This window comes from Bidens hawaiensis, unplaced genomic scaffold (genome assembly GCF_021521415.1).
Source record: "Bidens hawaiensis isolate Kalapana, Puna unplaced genomic scaffold, B.hawaiensis_p1.1 tig00024824_1, whole genome shotgun sequence".
NCBI lineage: Eukaryota > Viridiplantae > Streptophyta > Magnoliopsida > Asterales > Asteraceae > Bidens > Bidens hawaiensis.
The window spans coordinates 79,493-97,412 of record NW_027493934.1 but is presented as its reverse complement, the minus strand read 5'-3'; the positions used below and the strand labels follow the sequence as shown (position 1 = coordinate 97,412).

Below are 17,920 nucleotides of genomic sequence, written 5' to 3'. Positions count from 1 at the left end.
TTGCCTGGTAGTTACTGATGATTATTCACGATACTCATGGGTTTTGTTTATGAGTTTGAAAGATCAAACACCGGTTCTCGTTCAAAATTTAATCACTAAGATCGAATCACTATACAAACAGAAAGTGAGGAGAATTCGAAGTGACAATGGTACTGAATTTAAGAATACTGTATTGGATTTCTTTTGTTTACAAAAGGGAATTTATCGAGAATACAATGCCCCATATGTACCACAACAGAACGGTGTAGAGGAAAGAAAGAATAGAACGTTGATTAAAGCTGCTAGAACGATGCTTGCTGATTCAAAGCTTCCTGTCCAGTTTTGGAATGAGGCGGTGAATACTGCTTGTTATACACTCAATCGAGTTCTAACTGTTAAGAGACTAAAGAAGACAAGTTATGAGTTGTTGAATAATCGTAAACCTAATTTAAAGTACATGGAACTATTTGGGTGTCCGAGTACGATGTTGAAAAAGGATGTGGGAAAGTTTGATGAAAAAGCCATTGAAGGATATTTCTTGGGTTATGCTTCTCCTAAGAAACGAGTATTAATTTTACGTCTGGTTGTGTTGAAGAATGGTACCATGTGGACTGTCAAAAGTACACTACACATTCTCAAGGGAAAGGTCCCGACTGGATGTTTGACTATGATGGTTTATTTAATTCGTTTACTCCAACAACCGATCAACCAGATGAAGACTTAGTCCGTGCTTATTTTGAAGAACAATTGGTAATTCCAAGATTTTCAAGTTCTAATGATGTTGAATTTCCAATCGTGGCTCCAACAGAAGAACCTGATAATGAGTTTCCAGTTCTCTTCGACAACGCATCTACTTCATCTGATGACACTCAAGTTGTTGATCAAGTTATCGAACTTGATAGTGATGTTTCATCTCACGATCTGGGTGAACATTACACTAATTTATTTGAAACTGTTGATGTTCCTGAGAATCCCACTCTTAGGATTCATAATTATCATCCGAAAGAAAACATTATTGGAGAACTTGATGTGGGAGTTCAAACACGACATCAGGTTGCTTCTTCAAGTGAGAATAATGTATTATGTGCTTATGCTGACTTACATTCGTCTGGGATTGTAAATCTTGCTAAATTCACTTGCTTCCTATCTCAAGTAGAGCCAACGACTCCTCGTGTGGCACTTCAAGATCCTTCTTGGGTAGAAGCCATGCAAGAAGAATTACAGCAATTTGCACGTTTGGGTGTTTGGGATCTTATCGACAAACCTGCTAGAGTCAAGAAGGCGATTCCGACTAAGTGGGTATATAAATGTAAGAAAGACGATCATGGGGTAATTGTGAGAAACAAGGCACGTTTAGTGGTGCAAGGTTTTCATCAACAAGAGGGTACTGATTACACTGAAGTATATGCTCCAGTTACAAGATTAGAGTTGATTCGAATTTTTCTGGCGTATGCTGCTTACAAGAACATTAAAGTATATCAAATGGATGTCAAAAGTGCTTTTCTCAATGGTGAACTTCATGAGGAAGTGTTTGTTTTACAGCCTCCAGGTTTTGAAGATCCTGATTATCCTGACCGTGTTTACCGTTTAAACAAGGCATTGTATGGTCTACATCAAGCCCCAAGAGCTTGGTATAGCACGCTCGCCGACCATCTGACGGATAATGGTTTCAAACTTGGAACTGTTGACTGCACTTTGTTTTATAAGAATATTGGTGATGATCTTCTCTCGTTCAGATTTATGTCGACGACATAATCTTTGGGTCAACAAACAACACATTGTGTAAGGAGTTCGAGAAATCAATTCAAACCAAGTTCGAGATGAGTTCGATGGGAGAGATGAATTTCTTTTTAGGGTTGTAGGTTCATCAGTCTGCGAAGGGAATCTTCATTCACCAGACAAAGTATGTGAGCGATGTCTTGAGCCGATTCAAGATTACTGCCGGAAAAATCCCTTCTACTCCTCTTCCCGTGGGTCACAATTTATCACCGGATGAATTGGAGGATACCGTTGATCCGACCCTCTATCGAGCTCTGATTGGTTCTTTAATGTATCTAACTGCTTCTTGACCCGACATAATGTTTGTTGTTTGTTTATGTGCTAGGTACCAATCTAATCCCCGAGTGACTCACCTGGCAGCGGTCAAGCGTATTCTGCAATATCTAAGGGGAAATCCTGACATCGGGTTATGGTACCCCAAAGATGATACTTTTGATCTTACCGCTTATTCAGACTCAGACTATGGAGGATGCAAGATTAATTTCAAGTCTACCACAGCAGGATGTCAATTCTTAGGAATCCGGCTTGTTTCCTGCTAGTGTAAGAAGCAGACAATGGTCTCCACTTCAACAGCCGAAGCTGAGTATGTTGCAGCCTCGAGTTGCTGTCCCAGGTTTTGTGGATACAACAACATCTTCGTGACTACGGTTTGAAGTTTCTTACTACTCCCATCTTAATTGATAATTCTGCTGCTATTAGTATCACCAAAAATCCCGTACAACATTCTAAGACGAAACATATCGAAATTCGATATCATTTTATACGGGATTGTTATGAAAAGAAATTAATTGACCTTGAGAAAGTACATACTGATTTTCAGAAAACCGATCTATTTACCAAAGCCTTTGATAAAACATGTTTTCAATTTTTGCTTGGTTTAAATGGATTGAAGACCCTTACTGATATCCTGAAACAAGGATGATTATTTTTCTTTTTTTTTTTAGTTTATATAGATAAAACCCAAAAGCATTAAAAAGTTTAAAAAATTCAAAAATAATGTGTGGTCATGTCTTTATATTTCAAAATTTGAAAAACCAAAATTGAAAATCAAAAAGATTGTAAATTTCTAGCTTGTACAGAAAAATCTAAAAAATCAAAAAGATTGTGTTTTCAGTTTGTACAGAAAATTTTGAAAAAGTCAAAAAGATTGTGAATTTCCTGTTTATAAAGATAAATCTGAAAAGACAAAAAGATTTTGTTTTTTAGTTTGTAAAAGAGAAAAATCAAAAAGATTTTTGCTTACGTTCGCTGAAAATTATGTCATTTACTTCTATTTTGAAAGACATATACTTGTATATGTTTGGCCCTGATAATTTCTTGTAAATCTTCGGGATAGCCATTCACCTGACAATGGAAAGTATTTCGGGTGTTCGTTAAGCTTTCTATTTTATTTTTAGCTGAAAATTATGTCAGTTATTTAAGTTTGTGAAGCATGCTTGCATGTATTGGTCTTGTTATCTACGTGTAGCTTGACAGGATAGCCATTAATTTATAAACTTAAATTAACTGGGGCGATTAAAATTTTTTTATGCTCCTCAAAATTTTGAGTTTTTGAAGCAAAAAGAGAAAATGATAGTAAATTGATTATTTGACCCCAAATCCAGAAAGAAATAAGCTTAAAAGACTGAGTGCTTAATCATTGGTGCATTGATAGGTCGTAAACAAGCTGTTAGAGTAAAGTAAGTGATATAAACCTAAAGAAAAGCCAAATTGAAAGAGGTGTTAGTCTCTAGCAAAAGTCTCGGTGAGGATGGCAGAAATGTAATAACCGGTCATACTCAAGCCTTATAGTTGTTGATCTCCCAAAAATATAATAAAGCAAATAACAAGCGTTTGGATTTTGGACACTGTGAGTCTGCGGCTTAATCATCTGGGTATTCATATGCATGAATATTTCACTCGCTTTTAGAGCAAACCCAAAGTCATTAAACTTGATCACTGTTGTACTTTGTACAATCCAAATTACTGACTTGATCAAAATCCGTTGTTAGTCATACAATTGTTCCTACCTTGCGCGCATCTCAATACCAATAAGAAACGGACCCTTGGGGATACAATGTATGTAAACCGACAGATGGACTCGTGCATACTCACTCACAGTAAAGGAAACTCGATGCATTGCTCAAATATTCTTAAATCTTTAAAATTTTGATCAACACTATAATGGTTTAAGTCAAGTTGGGGTGATTTGGCAAAAATCAAATTAAGCTTGAACCGAGATTAGGGGCTGATAGTTTCTGATATTATGTGCGCTAATTGAACCTTAAATCATATCACAAAAATGCTCGAAAGCTTGTTAATAGATTTAAGTGGACAACAATATCAATGACCGATCAAACGCCAGTCATAATATTGCTGAAATATAAAACTGTGATGGAAGGTCATTTTGGTCAATATGATTCTCTGCTCAAACTTAACAAAAACACAAAAATATGTACTGTTTTTGAAAATCATAGAAAAACATAAAAAGATTGTCTATTCTTTGTTTCGAATATATATTTTTTTTCATGTAAATACATTCTTCAAATTTTAATAAATACCAAAAATATTTTACTTTTTCATTTTACATGTTATTTAAGTTGTTTTTTAAATTATGTTTCAAAAGTGAGAAACGTTTTAAGTTATTCGATTATCAATATAAAGGTTCTCGGTAATTCATTTAAGTTATTTAAATAATCAATTTAATTTATTATTTATTTAATTCATTTATTTATTTACTTGATTTATTTATTTTAATTAAAGTTAAAATTTAATTAGGCATAATTCGTTATTTATGGATAACGAATTAGGTTGTCTTAACGAACTACATCCTAGTTCGTTCCCTAATTCGCTTCCGCTCTCTGTAACGAAACACACTTAGTTCGTTATGCATATTTAACGAATCAAAGTCACGAATCAAACCAAATTCGCTATACCACGCGTTCAGTTCGGGTAACGAATCAGCTGATTCGTTATTTCAAATTTCAAACGAATTAGCTTGATTCGTACATTGGGAAGCGTGTAAGGACAGTGTATAAAGGACGGCGTGAAACGAATAGTCCTACACTATTCACTCATCTTCCTTACAACCAAAGTTACCCTGTTCAAATTTTTCTTGATTTTTCGACCTTCGAAATTCGATATTTTGAATATACCATTGTGTTCGTAAGGTATAGATGGTTATTTCTTTGTGATTTTCGTCAAAAATAACACAGTTTTTATAGGGTAAGTATGTAATGTTGATATAAGAGTTTTTACGATTTTTGAAACCCTTCTTAATCGATATAATACTCTGTTAATAGACTTAAATTTGATATTATTTTGATCGGAATATAGTTTCGACATCCTTGGTAATCTTTAATCGCAACATGATTGACTGATTGCCGGGTGTATAATTATTGGTAGTTTTGGATGTTTCAGCTATGTTCATCACTTGACCTATCTGTTGGTTATAGGACCTCATAAACGGTATTATTGACTTCGCAATGAGTTTCCGAGACTTATAGAGTCATTTGTTCGGCTACTCATCGTAAATTATGGAGTAATTGATCTTTGATTTGCTCCTTTGACCATCTGTGTTCATGTTAATTTTGACTTTGACCAGAAGAGTCAAAGATTAAGTCAAATTTTGACCATTCGTTAACCTTAGCGAATTGGAACTCCTCTGTGTCCAATTCGTTAAGGATTCACACGAACTAAATTAGCGTATCACTTATTTAACGAATCAGATATGGATTCGTTATTTTGACACGAACTAGAAGTTGGTTCGTTATTATAAATAGTTAATTCGCTAATTCTTCTTCGTTAAAATATTTACATGATAGCGAATCAGTTGATTCGTTATACTTCTATAACGAATCAGACTGTTTTGATAACGAATGACATTTCAAAATTAATTATTTAATTAATTTAACTTAATATTGTAAATTAATAAAACATTCCAAAGGTCTAAACGCGTAGATACATCGATTACACACGACATCTAAAATTAAATACATTGTCTAGTGTTAGATATGTATAAGTGCTTAATGTATATTAAACCTACACATTACTTATATTCGTCTATATTTATTTAGTATAATTGCCGATCAAATGAATCAAGACCCACTCGTTGCTCCCCAAGAACAACAACAACATCAAGAACAAGATGAAGTACAGTTGCTACCATATGACAAGAAACACAACATCTGCGCTTATGCTGATTCAAACATTGCTGACGAAGCTCTTTTTGGACCATGTTAACATTTTTACGACTTTCAGCGATACATTATGCTATAGCTGCTCGACCTAAAGTTTATCTGAGCATTACTAGGCAGTTCTGGAATACTGCTGAGTTTGTTGAAGTCGAGAATCACATTCGAGCCACAATCAATCAAACTCCCATAACAATGGATGTTAAAGTGATCAGACGTGTGCTTCGGTTTGGGGACAATGATAATAACCCAAGTGAGTTTGATAAGAAGTTAAACAAGGGTTTGTTCAGACGTGTACGTTATGGTGGAGATATTGAGGATTCTATGTTTAACAAGAATGGTCTATGTCCACCCTACAAGTATCTTTTACACGTATTGATTCATTGTTTGGGTGGTCATCGAGGTGGATTTGATGAATGCCGAATTAGTCTACAATCGGCGTTTGTGGCCCTTGTTCTCAATAAACCATTCAACTTTTCAGAAATGGTCTTCTATCATTTCAAGGAGCAAGTCCAGCAAAACGGTTCAAAAGAAGAAATTCCTCATGTATCCAAGATTTCTCCAACTGATTATTCAAGATTTGATTCCCAACTTGGTAATTGATCAGACATTGGTGGATGACGTTTTTCCTTTGGAACATATGAAGGCCGATACGGTGCGTAGAATGACAATCTATCGCAAGGGGAGACCATGGGACAAACGCATTATTGATCATATTATTAACCCTGACTATGTATGTCCTCCCGAGGATCGGTGGATCCATGATGACTCGGATTCCGAGCGTGAGGGAAGAGAAGGTGGGAACGATGGAGATGATGATGATGGTGGTGATGGTGGACATGGTGGTGCTGGTAATGCAGCTCTTCAAGAACAACAAGCTGCAGCCGATGCTGCGTTAGCTGCCACAATTGCAGCTCAACGTGAACGGAAACGAAAAAGTAAAGCACTAGCTTCTGAAGTTCCAGCAAAGAGACGAGTATCAGCTGGAGCCGGTGTAATTATTGGTGTTCCACCGCCTCGTACAACTATGTCTCAACGCCCGGCAGTGTCGCTTACTACTAGCACTCCGGCGTTTACCTTGACGACGAAGATGGTATCTCATGATAGGCTTTGTATGATTCCACAAATGGCTTTAGCGGAAATACCAATGCCTTCTGCTACACCTTCTACTGTTCCTCCAACACCGTCTGTGAGGCCCCCTCCACCTAGTGATATCTCATTCATGAGAATTACACGGCCTCAAGGACCAATCCAACCAGTTCATCCACCTAGTGTATAACTTGCCACCACACTGTCAGACAGACATGCTTTTGAACCTTCTTCATTTGTATGAAAATCAAATGTCTGCTGATGGGATTAACCAAGAAACTTTGATGGAGAACCAACGAAAGTTGATGGGATGTGTTTCCTATTGTCAGAAAGAGGCAAAAGCGCTTCGTGCGATTGTTGAGTCTCAGGGGGTGAAGCTCAAAGAACAGGAGGATCTGATCTTGCAGTTAACTTGCAAAGATGATGCACTTAAGAAGATCAAGAACGATGATGAAGATCCCGACGATTCAGGTACAGAAGGTGAGCCTAAACAATCTCATGGTTCAGCCTCAGGTGCAGGTACTAGTGGTGGTGGTGAAATGGATAAGCAGATTATTATTTATCAGGATACGACTGCTGCTTAACCGATTGAGATGATCGAAGATGATATGGTTATTTTTGTGGATGGATTGGGGGTGGTTAGGAGTGTGGTGAACAGGAATGAGATTGAGGTTGGTCAGTTTGTTGAGCGAGCCCGAACACGAGAGCAGATTTCATTACTGCTTGGTCTGAATGACGAACAGTTGACCATGTTAGAGGCAGAGCCTGACGTTGAGGTATTAAATGATGAAGAGATCTTAAATGATCCAACCGTCGAGAAGAACACGGATTTTATTTATGAAGACGAGGAAGTCGAGGTTGAAGACGTCACTGCTGAGGAGTATCCTGACTTGTTTAAACACACAAATGTTGATCAAGGTGCTCCAGTATTCAACGAGCAAACGTTTAAAGCTGCTGAGGATGATTTGGAAAATGAGTTTAAGGGTAAGAAGGTGGCTGATACAAGGTTCAAGTCGATTGAGAACCCGACTGATGCCGATATTGCAAGATGGTTTGGGTATCGAAGCAAGAGAACCCGAAAGATTATTGATGCGTATCGATATGTTGATTAAGAACGAAAGGACGAAGCTGCTACTCGTGCCAAAGCCAATCAAGTAACATCATTCAAGACTGTGTCAAAGGTTCAAGGTGATATCATTTCATGGCTGTTTGATTCTGATCTTAAGGTATGTATTGTGAAGTGGGAAAAGGGGGTTCAATACTACAAGAAGATTATGGACGTGCTTACTTTACCGCGATGGGATGTTCGTACCCTCGCGTGTCGTCCATTCATCAATCGAGGTGGTGACCGGATAGCTGATTGGTTTCATCAACAATTGCTATTCGAGGTCAATTCTGGGTTCAAATTTCTCAAGCCTCAGGTCCCCACTCGTAAACGTATTGATAAGATTGACCCAAGGACTGGTTGGAGGAAGTTGATCCTTAAAGTAAAACCTCCAAAGACCATGAAGCAGGTTCCAGTGAAGACTTTGAACCAGCACATGGCGTTACCCTTCAACCGCTGGTACTACGATTACCGAACCGGCGAGGCCGTCATTGTCTTGGGAAAGGGTCTAAAGACTGAGCTGATTCAGATTATCAATCCGATGTGGTTGGTTAATTTAACCGAGACCGATAATGACGTGATGCACAAGAACAAGATTTTGTTTGAACGCAATGAAGACTATGAGCTGGCTATGCAATTCCAACGCGTTGTGCGTGTCTGTTATGAGAACGAGATTCATAGTTGTAGGGATTGGAAGTCCAAGTGTTTCAAGTGAAGATCAAAGACAAAGAGCTCAAGACGAGGGGGTGTCTGTTAGTACACGGTTTTGCATCTCGAGTCTTTGTATTTAACGTTAACGTAATTGTCGTTTTATTTATGTAATAAATTAATAAAGTATTAAGTTAGTTCGTTAAATGTAATGTCTAGTTCGCTAAGGATGTTTAGCGAAATAAGACTTAAGTTATTATCCCTCCAGATTCGTTAAGGATGTTTAACGAATCAGGGGGTGATTCGTTAAGAGTATTTCGTTTTAATGTATGTAACGAAGTGGACCCTAGTTCGTTAGGGGATGTTAACGAACTAGGTCCATCTTCTATTTATATGTGAACACTGTTCATAGTTTATTTAAGTTTTGAGAAATATGTTATCGAATCTCTGTCCAGATCTACTCTCAATCTTCATTAACGTATTCAATCCTAATATTATACATACACATATATACAACAAATATTAATACTAACATATAACATATAATCAATAGCATCATGAACTAGATCCGTATAATCGGTTAAGGTAATCTTAGATCCGAGATCGATTTAGGCGTTCACAAAACGCAACGAAGAGAATAGCAAAAAGATATGAACGATGCTTAGATTGCGGAAACTGGTCCCACGAAGGAAGATGTAGAAAAAGTCAAACTCAGTCTTAGCATGAATATACCGAACTAATGAGGGTGGGGGCTATTAGGCTCAAAGCCGAACGATCCATTAGAGTTGGAAGTTATGTTCAGAACAGGATTGAGGAAGAGTTGATCCACATCCTCGATAAAACTGGTCTTGACGATCTGACCTTAAAAGAGTCATTAGGTGTATATATATATATATATATATATATATATATATATATATATATATATATATCATCGGAGAAAAGGAGCTAACCATTGAAGACATCTCAAGACTACCGAAAATAGTAGAAGTTGTATTTACCATCCTCATTAACTTAAACCCGTGAACCACCACAAAATACCAAAACCCTACTCACACAAAACCAACCCATTTTACCTTCTGATCTATGCAACCATTAAACAAAGGTGAAGATTTGAACTTGTTACAAGCTTATTTATCACAAGTTGCATTTTGACTAGAGCGTTCACATACATACATCACAGGTATGATCAGATATAAAACCGAGTGTGAGTGAACATTGTGAGAACGTGACGTTTTGCATAAACGGAAACTCATAAAAACAAAAGTTCCTTAATATTTATCACTAACATAAAATTGGTTATTTTGTTTCATCTTCTTGGAGCTCACTTAAGGGATGGTTATAATCAGAGCTTGCTGTATTTAGAGGATATTTATAAGAAGATTGCTTAAGGACAAGCAATGTTCAAGTGTGAGGATGTTTGATATACATAGAAATATACATATTTTCGGCATCAAATAATCTCTAAAAACTGCAATTTCTATCAAATAACATAGCATAAAAGGCTACATATCATAATAAAATATAATTTCAGGTGAAACCAAGCCCCAAACGAAGAAACAAGCAAAAAGACGAAGAAAAACAGAAGAAAACACGAGAAAAAAAAAGAAACACGCCCCCATGCTTCAAGAAACACGCCCCCATGCTTCTGAACACAAGAAAAGACAAAATCTGGAAGCAAAAGCACGGGGTAGTGCCTCTCAACCACGGGGCCGTGGACGTCAACACAGAAAAGACAAAAAGAATTAGCACATGTCACTAAAAATCACGGGCCTATGCATCAGTAAGCACGGGGCCGTGGTCACCTTTCAGAAAAGACAAAACAAATCTGGCACATGTCATAAAAATACACGGGTGCGTGCTTACGTAAGCATGGGGCGTGCCTCACACTCCAGATTGCCTATAAATAGTGGCTCATGTTGCATTCATTGGGTGTGCCTTGAAAAGAATTCAATCCGGTTTTCTCTTATTAAAACATACACTAACACTCACATAGAAGATTTAGTGAAGAGTTTGAAGGCTTGGAGGTCATCACCATTAATCATCATCATCATCAACCATCATCATCATCATTAGGAGGATAGATTCATCAACATTTGGTTAGATTGTTCTAAGTTTAATCATGTATTTGTTGTAACATCACGTAAATTTCGGGCCAAAAATGTCAATCTCCAAAGTCAAGGGACCAAATTTATCAATATTCAAACTCAAGGGGCTAAAAAAGAAAATTATGATTTCTTGACCCATCGCGCTACGCGATGGATCAGAAGAGAACCCCATCGCGATACGCGATGGGGTGTCTGACAAATTGTGACACGTGTGCCATGTGGCACTCGGTGGCAACGTCTGCCGCCATGTGTCACCACGTGGCAACACGTCTGCCACGTGGCGCGGCGCCTGCCACGTGTCACCATGTGGCAGGTCTATACACTGACTCAGCAAGCCTACATCGCGGTACGCGATGGGCTTGCCAAGGAACCCATCCCGTACCACGATAGGGTCCAATTTCAGTCTATAAATAGGCAGCCACGGGTTTGATCCATTCACACCTCATAATCACACACATTACTCTCTCACTACTCTCTCTCTAAACCTCATAAAGCGTGTCCTCGAACCACCTCGAAATTCGTGCCCCGATTCCTCGTTTTCCGTGCCCATTACCTCGATATACGTACCAATTCCCGAAAACACTCTAAGTCAAGAAGGAGGTGTTGCCCTGACGTCCTAACGATCATCTCGAAGTACGTGCCATGAAGAGTTGGCGTCTCGATAAGCGTGTCAAGGGATTGATCAAGCGATTGTTGATAAGAGAAACAAATTCGAAGTGCTGCCCGAGTGAATAGGATTTATTAAGCCGACAAAGGTAGGAATAATGCCCGAATAAAATAATAATAAATATTATAAGGGCTTAAAACCCAAGTCAAAGTTATTCTCGATAAACAAAGAAATATATAACAAAGAAAATAAAGAAAAAGAAAAATGAAATATATATGTGAGTATATATATGTATAAGATTATTCTTTGTTATAAAATATATTATTTAGGTATAATGAGTATACTTAAATAATAAAGAAAGAAATGCGTTTCTTGAAGAAGAAGAAACGTAGGGTTTTATAAATAAACTAAAGGTTTATAAAGATTACTTTTTAACTAAAGGTTTTAAAGTAAAAAAGAGATAATGAACTAAAGGTTCATCGAGATAATTAAGACTAAAGGTCTTAAGCCGGATCATGTATCCGACTAACAAAAAGTTATACTCGTACTATAGGTGCGAGATAGCAAGAGAAAGACTCACGGACGGTGTTGGAAGCCGGTCCCATTGAAAAGGTGAATACACCCCACTTTTACAAACTTATTTTCAAACAAACAAATGTGTTATGTGTAAAACTTTACATGAGACTAAGTGTCTCTAAAAACATTATAAATAAGAGTATGAGCCTAGCCCTCAGGCTGTGGTATACGTTTGTCTGGATCCTTACATATGTGGTATGCGGTGGGCACATCGCACCACGCCTGGTCACGACCTCCAGCCACGATGGGCCGAAACAAAGTATGTTCGAGTGAAAATGACCTTGTGTATATTTATGGTACCTAAGTACGTCGAAACGCTGCGGTGTTTTGCTGAGGTAACCTAGTGTAGAGACTCGAGTTTATAATGATTATTTAACTTGATTATTCCTAAGCCAAGATGGGCCGAGGCTTACGTGGTCTCGAGGAGTAATTAAGTAAAGAAAATAGCGTCAACATATTCACCAGCATTCGTTGCTGACGTATTTTTATAACATTTTGCAGGTAATCAAGATTAGAGCTTGAAGAACGAAGAAGCTCAAGAATCCTATGGCTCGGATAAATTTTGTTTAAATATTAAAATATAATCTTTTTGTTAAACATATAAACAAGTAAATACTAAACGAGACTTTCGTCTCGTCTTTTGTATTATAAATATTTATAATATCGATCCTTTGTTTTTATAAAACTTTCGCTAAATAACCGCTACTCTGATTTATTTCAAATATGGTACCAACTATTGATCACACTCCTAGGCCCTAGATTGGGGGTGTGACATTTGTTATCATCATTCATCTTAATGTTTATCATCTTAAATCACTAATTTAAAGTTGGTGGTTGTCAATTCTATTGGCAATCGTTCATGATCGATTCATGTTCTTGAAAGATAGAAATACTTTGATACATTAACGAAACACGGATCCTTATATTGTACATAGAAATGATGAGATATAAGTTATGACGTATTTTTCTAAGTCTTGGTAATCCGAAAATAGCTTTGCTTTGGATATCATTTTAGTTAAAGAAATCATATGTTAACGAAATGTGTAATTATAACCTACATAAATCAACCAAGGGGAGGTTGTGTGACTAAACTACAACCACCCGAAGTTGTTAGAATTGGTATTTGGGAAATCGGAGTCAATCCTAATCTTTCTACTTTACGAAACTACTTGCCAACTTAAATTGACATCATTGAGGTGGCGTGACATTAGGAAAGGGTGGACTTTAAAATGCGCACGTTACCTCCTTAGTGCCAAAGATGCTCACTTAAGGTTTAAGGAGCTATCTATCATATATTGCCACGGCAAGTTTATCACATGTCTACATATTAATTATCAATGCTAAAATGGAGTGGATTCTTGATCTTAGATGGTAACCTTCGCATAATTGAACAACTCGTTTAGAATCTCTTGTCTTGGTCACCTATATTATATATATATATATATATATATAAGTATTTATATTTTATAAAAAGTTCAAAAATTAACCCCAAAATGATTAAAACCTCCGATTGAAGTAAAACAACGATTTATTATTAGAAACATTTGTGTCCACGGACCGATACTTGGTTCTTACCAATACTATTCTACATATACGATAGGTACACTTGTCTATTTTGTGTGTTTAGTCTTTGTAGAAATCACTTTTATAAATTTAAAGCACAATCTTGTGCAAAAGCAAATCATTCCATCCATCATATTATACACCCCACACACAGCACATCAAGTTTTTGGCGCCGTTGCCGGGGACACGGTACGTTTTTAAGACGATCCAAGTTTTAATTTAATCATTGTCTATAATTGTACAAATTTTTAACTTCTATTTTATTTTATCTTTATTTTTTTACAAAAAAAAATATATATAATTTTACGACTAGACTATTTTTTGTTTTTTTACCTTTATTTTACCTTTACTTTAGCTTAATTAATTTAAACATTAGTTTAGTTTAAAATAGCTTAGCCTAACTCATAGTTAAACTAGACAAATCCTAGCTAACTTATACCTTAGTGTTTAATTTTGATTTAGTCCCATGTATGTCCTCTACTTTTGAGCGTGAGCTTGTTTCTCCAATTTCTGAACCGGAACGACTCTTTCGTCGACGAGCACGTAAGCGGACTGCAGAAACCGCCGAAGCAATCAAAGACAAATCAGTAGACGCCACCACATCAAGAGAAAATCAAACTGAAGAAATGATGGCGGCCCAGAACAATGAGCCAAACATGAGCCAGTATGCCAAGCCAACTCTTGAAGGGTACGGCAATAGAGTGGCTCCACCCGAAATCACCAAAAATTTCCAAATCAAATCAAGCACCATTCATATGGTGGAAAATTCAGTTCAATTTCATGGTCTCCTCGACGAAGACCCTCTCTCTCACATATCTCGATTCCTATGAATCTGTGGAACCTTTAAAATTCAAAACTGTTCGGACGATCAAATCAAACTCAAACTCTTTCCTTTCTCTCTAAGGGGTCAAGCCATAGAATGGATAGAATCTATTTCTTTTGGTTCCATCACCACTTGGGACCAGATGGTTGATATACATAGAAATATACATCTTTTTGGCATCAAATAATCTCTAAAAACTGCAATTTCTATCTAATAACATAGCATAAAAGACTACTTATCATAATAAAACATAATTTCAGGTGAAACCAAGCCCCAAACGAAGAAACAAGCAAAAAGAGGAAGAGAAACAGAAGAAAACACAAGAAAACAAAGAAACACGCCCCCATGCCTCAAGAAACACGCCCCCATGCTTTTAAAACAAGAAAAAACAAAATCTGGAAGCAAAAGCACGGGGCCGTGCTCATCGTGCACGGGGCCGTGGACGAGAGTACAGAAAAGACAAAGAAGAATTTAGCACATGTCACTAAAAACCACGGGGCCGTGCTCATCAAGCACGGAGCCGTTGCCAGCTCACAGAAAAGACAAAACAAATCTGGCAAATGTCATAAAAATGCACGGGGGCGTGCTCATCAAGCACGGGGCCGTGCCTCACCATCCAGATTGCCTATAAATAGTGGCTTATGTTGCACTCATTTGGTGTGCCTTGAAAAGAATTCTCTCCGATTTTCACTTATAAAAACACACACTAACACTCACTTTGAAGATCTAGTGAAGAGTTTGAAGGCTTGGAGGTCATCACCATTAACCATCATCATCAACCATCATTACCATCATTAAGAAGAAAGATTCATCTACATTTGGTTAGATTGTTCCAAGTTTAATCATGTATTTGTTATTATCAATCATCTTAATGTTTATCATTATGAGCTAAACTCCTTTTTACCATCTAAAATCTATGAAGAAGCTTTGTTTTACTTGATAATTAATCAAGACATGTGATGTAGTCTAGTAAAGTACATGGTTATATTACAATTATCTTTTGATGAGAAATGTTTCACCATCTTAAATCACTAATTCAAAGTTGGTGGTTGTCAATCTCATTGGCAATCGTTCATGATCGATTCATGTTCTTGAAAGATAGAAATACTTTGATACATTATCGAAACATGGATCCTTATATTGTACTTTGAAATGATGAGATATTAGCAATGGTGTTTTTTCCTAACCCTTGATAATCCGAAAATGGCTTTTCTTAGGATATCAAATTAGTTAAAGAAACCATATGTCAACGGAATGTGAAATTATAACCTACATAAATCAACCAAGGGGAGGTTGTGTGATGAACTACAACCAACCGAAGTTGTTAGAATTGGTATTCGAGAAATTGAAGTCAACCCTAATCCTTCTACTTTACGAAACTACTTGCCAACTTAAATTGACATCATTGAGGTGGCGTGACATTAGGAAAGGGTGGACTTTAAAATGCGCATATCATCTCCTTAGTGCCAAAGATGCTCACTTAAGGTTTAAGGAGCTATCTATCATATATTGCCACGGCAAGTTTATCACATGTCTACATATTAATTATCAATGCTAAAATGGAGTGGATTCTTGATCTTAGATGGTAACCTTCGCATAATTGAACAACTCGTTTAGAATTTCTTGTCTTGGTCACCTATATACTATATATAAGTATTTACATTTTATAAAAAGTTCAAAAATTAACCCCAAAATGATTAAAACCTCCGATTAAAGTAAAACAACGATTCATTATTAGAAACATTTGTGTCCACGGATCGATACTTGGTTCTTACCAATACTATCCTACATATACGATAGGTACACTTGCCTATTTTGTGTGTGTTTAGTCTTTGTAGAAATCACTTTTATAAATTTAAAACACGATCTTGTGCAAAAACAAATCATTTCATCCTTTATATTTGACTACCACACGCGCAAGCACATCAAGTTTTTGGCGCCGCTGCCGGGGACACACGGTACGTTTCTAAGAACGTTCCAAGTTTTAATTTAATCATTGTTTATATTTGTACAAAATTTTAACTTCTTCTTCATTTTATCTTTATTTTTTTTTTTACTAAATACTAAAATATAATTTTATGGCTAGCCTAACTTTTTACCTTTATTTACCTTGCTTTACTTTAGCTTAATAAATTTAGACCTTAGTTTAGTTTAAAAATAGCATATCATAACTCAGAGTTTAATATTATACTAACTTAGACTAACTTTAGCTAAATTTCACTTTAGTATTTAATTTTGATTTAGTCCCATGTATGTCCTCTACTTTTGAGCCTGAGCTTGTTTCTCCAATTTCTAAACCGGAACGACTCTTTCGTCGACGAACTCGTAAACGGACTACAGAAACCGCTGAGGCAATCAAAGAAGAATCATTAGACGCCACTACATCAGGAGAAAATCAAACCGAAGAAATGATGCCAGCCCAGAACAATGAGCCGAACATGAGCCAGTATGCCAAGCCATCTCTCGAAGGCTACGGCAATGGAGTGGCTCCACCCGAAATCTCCGAAATTTTGAAATCAAATCAAGCACCATTCATATGGTGGAAAATTCAGTTCAATTTCATGGTCTCCTCGACGAAGACCCTCTTTCTCACATATCTCAATTCTTACGAATCTGCGGAACTTTTAAAATCCAAAACTGTTCAGAAGATCAAATCAAACTCAAACTCTTTCCTTTCTCTCTGAGGGGTCAAGCCCTAGAATGGATAGAATCTCTTTCCTCTGGTTCCATTACCACGTGAGACCAGATGGTTGAACAGTTTCTCTTCAAATATTTTCCGCCCGATAAAACAGCCAAATACCGAGTCAGCATTACCGGATTCCGGACCGATGATGATGAATTGTTACACGCAGCATGGGAAACATACAAAAGTCTTCTAAGAAGATGCGCACACCATGGACTGAGCGTATGGTTACAAGTTCAAACTTTCTTTGACGCACAATCCAGTCAAAACAAACAGGCCATCGACCAGATCGCTAGTGGAGACCTGGGATCCAGATCACCTAACGAAGCATTTGAAGTCCTGGAAAAGGCCGCAAAGAAAAGTTTTGCTTACAACCCACCAAGATCTACACCTACCCATAAAGGAATACACCACGTTGATTCCAACACTCTTGTCACAGCACAGCTTGAAGCCCTTTCTAAAAAATCCGAACAACTTCAAGCCGAGTTATCAAAAACCAGACTCACCTGTGACACTTGTGGAGGAAATTATAAGACGAGTGACTGTAAACAAGTCATCATGGCCATGTAAGAAGTCGATTTCATCACTCGACAGAACAACGCCTTCAGCAATAACTACAATCCAGGATGGAGAAACCACCCGAATTTCAGCTGGAAAGACGGAGGTAACACTCAAACTTTACCCGGATTCGAAAAAAGACCAATGAATCAACCCTTCCAGCCTAAACCTCATTTCCAAGATCAAAGTTCTAGTAGCCATCAAAATCCAAGCTACTCGAAAATTGAAGA

At 37.1% G+C, this 17,920-nt stretch overlaps 1 protein-coding gene across 2 annotated transcripts in view; it reads left to right on the top strand.

Annotated features, from left to right (window-relative positions):
* The window catches only part of LOC143570123 (uncharacterized), a 151,353-nt gene that overhangs the window by 84,722 nt on the left and 48,711 nt on the right, over window positions 1-17,920 (top strand). The window lies entirely within an intron of this gene.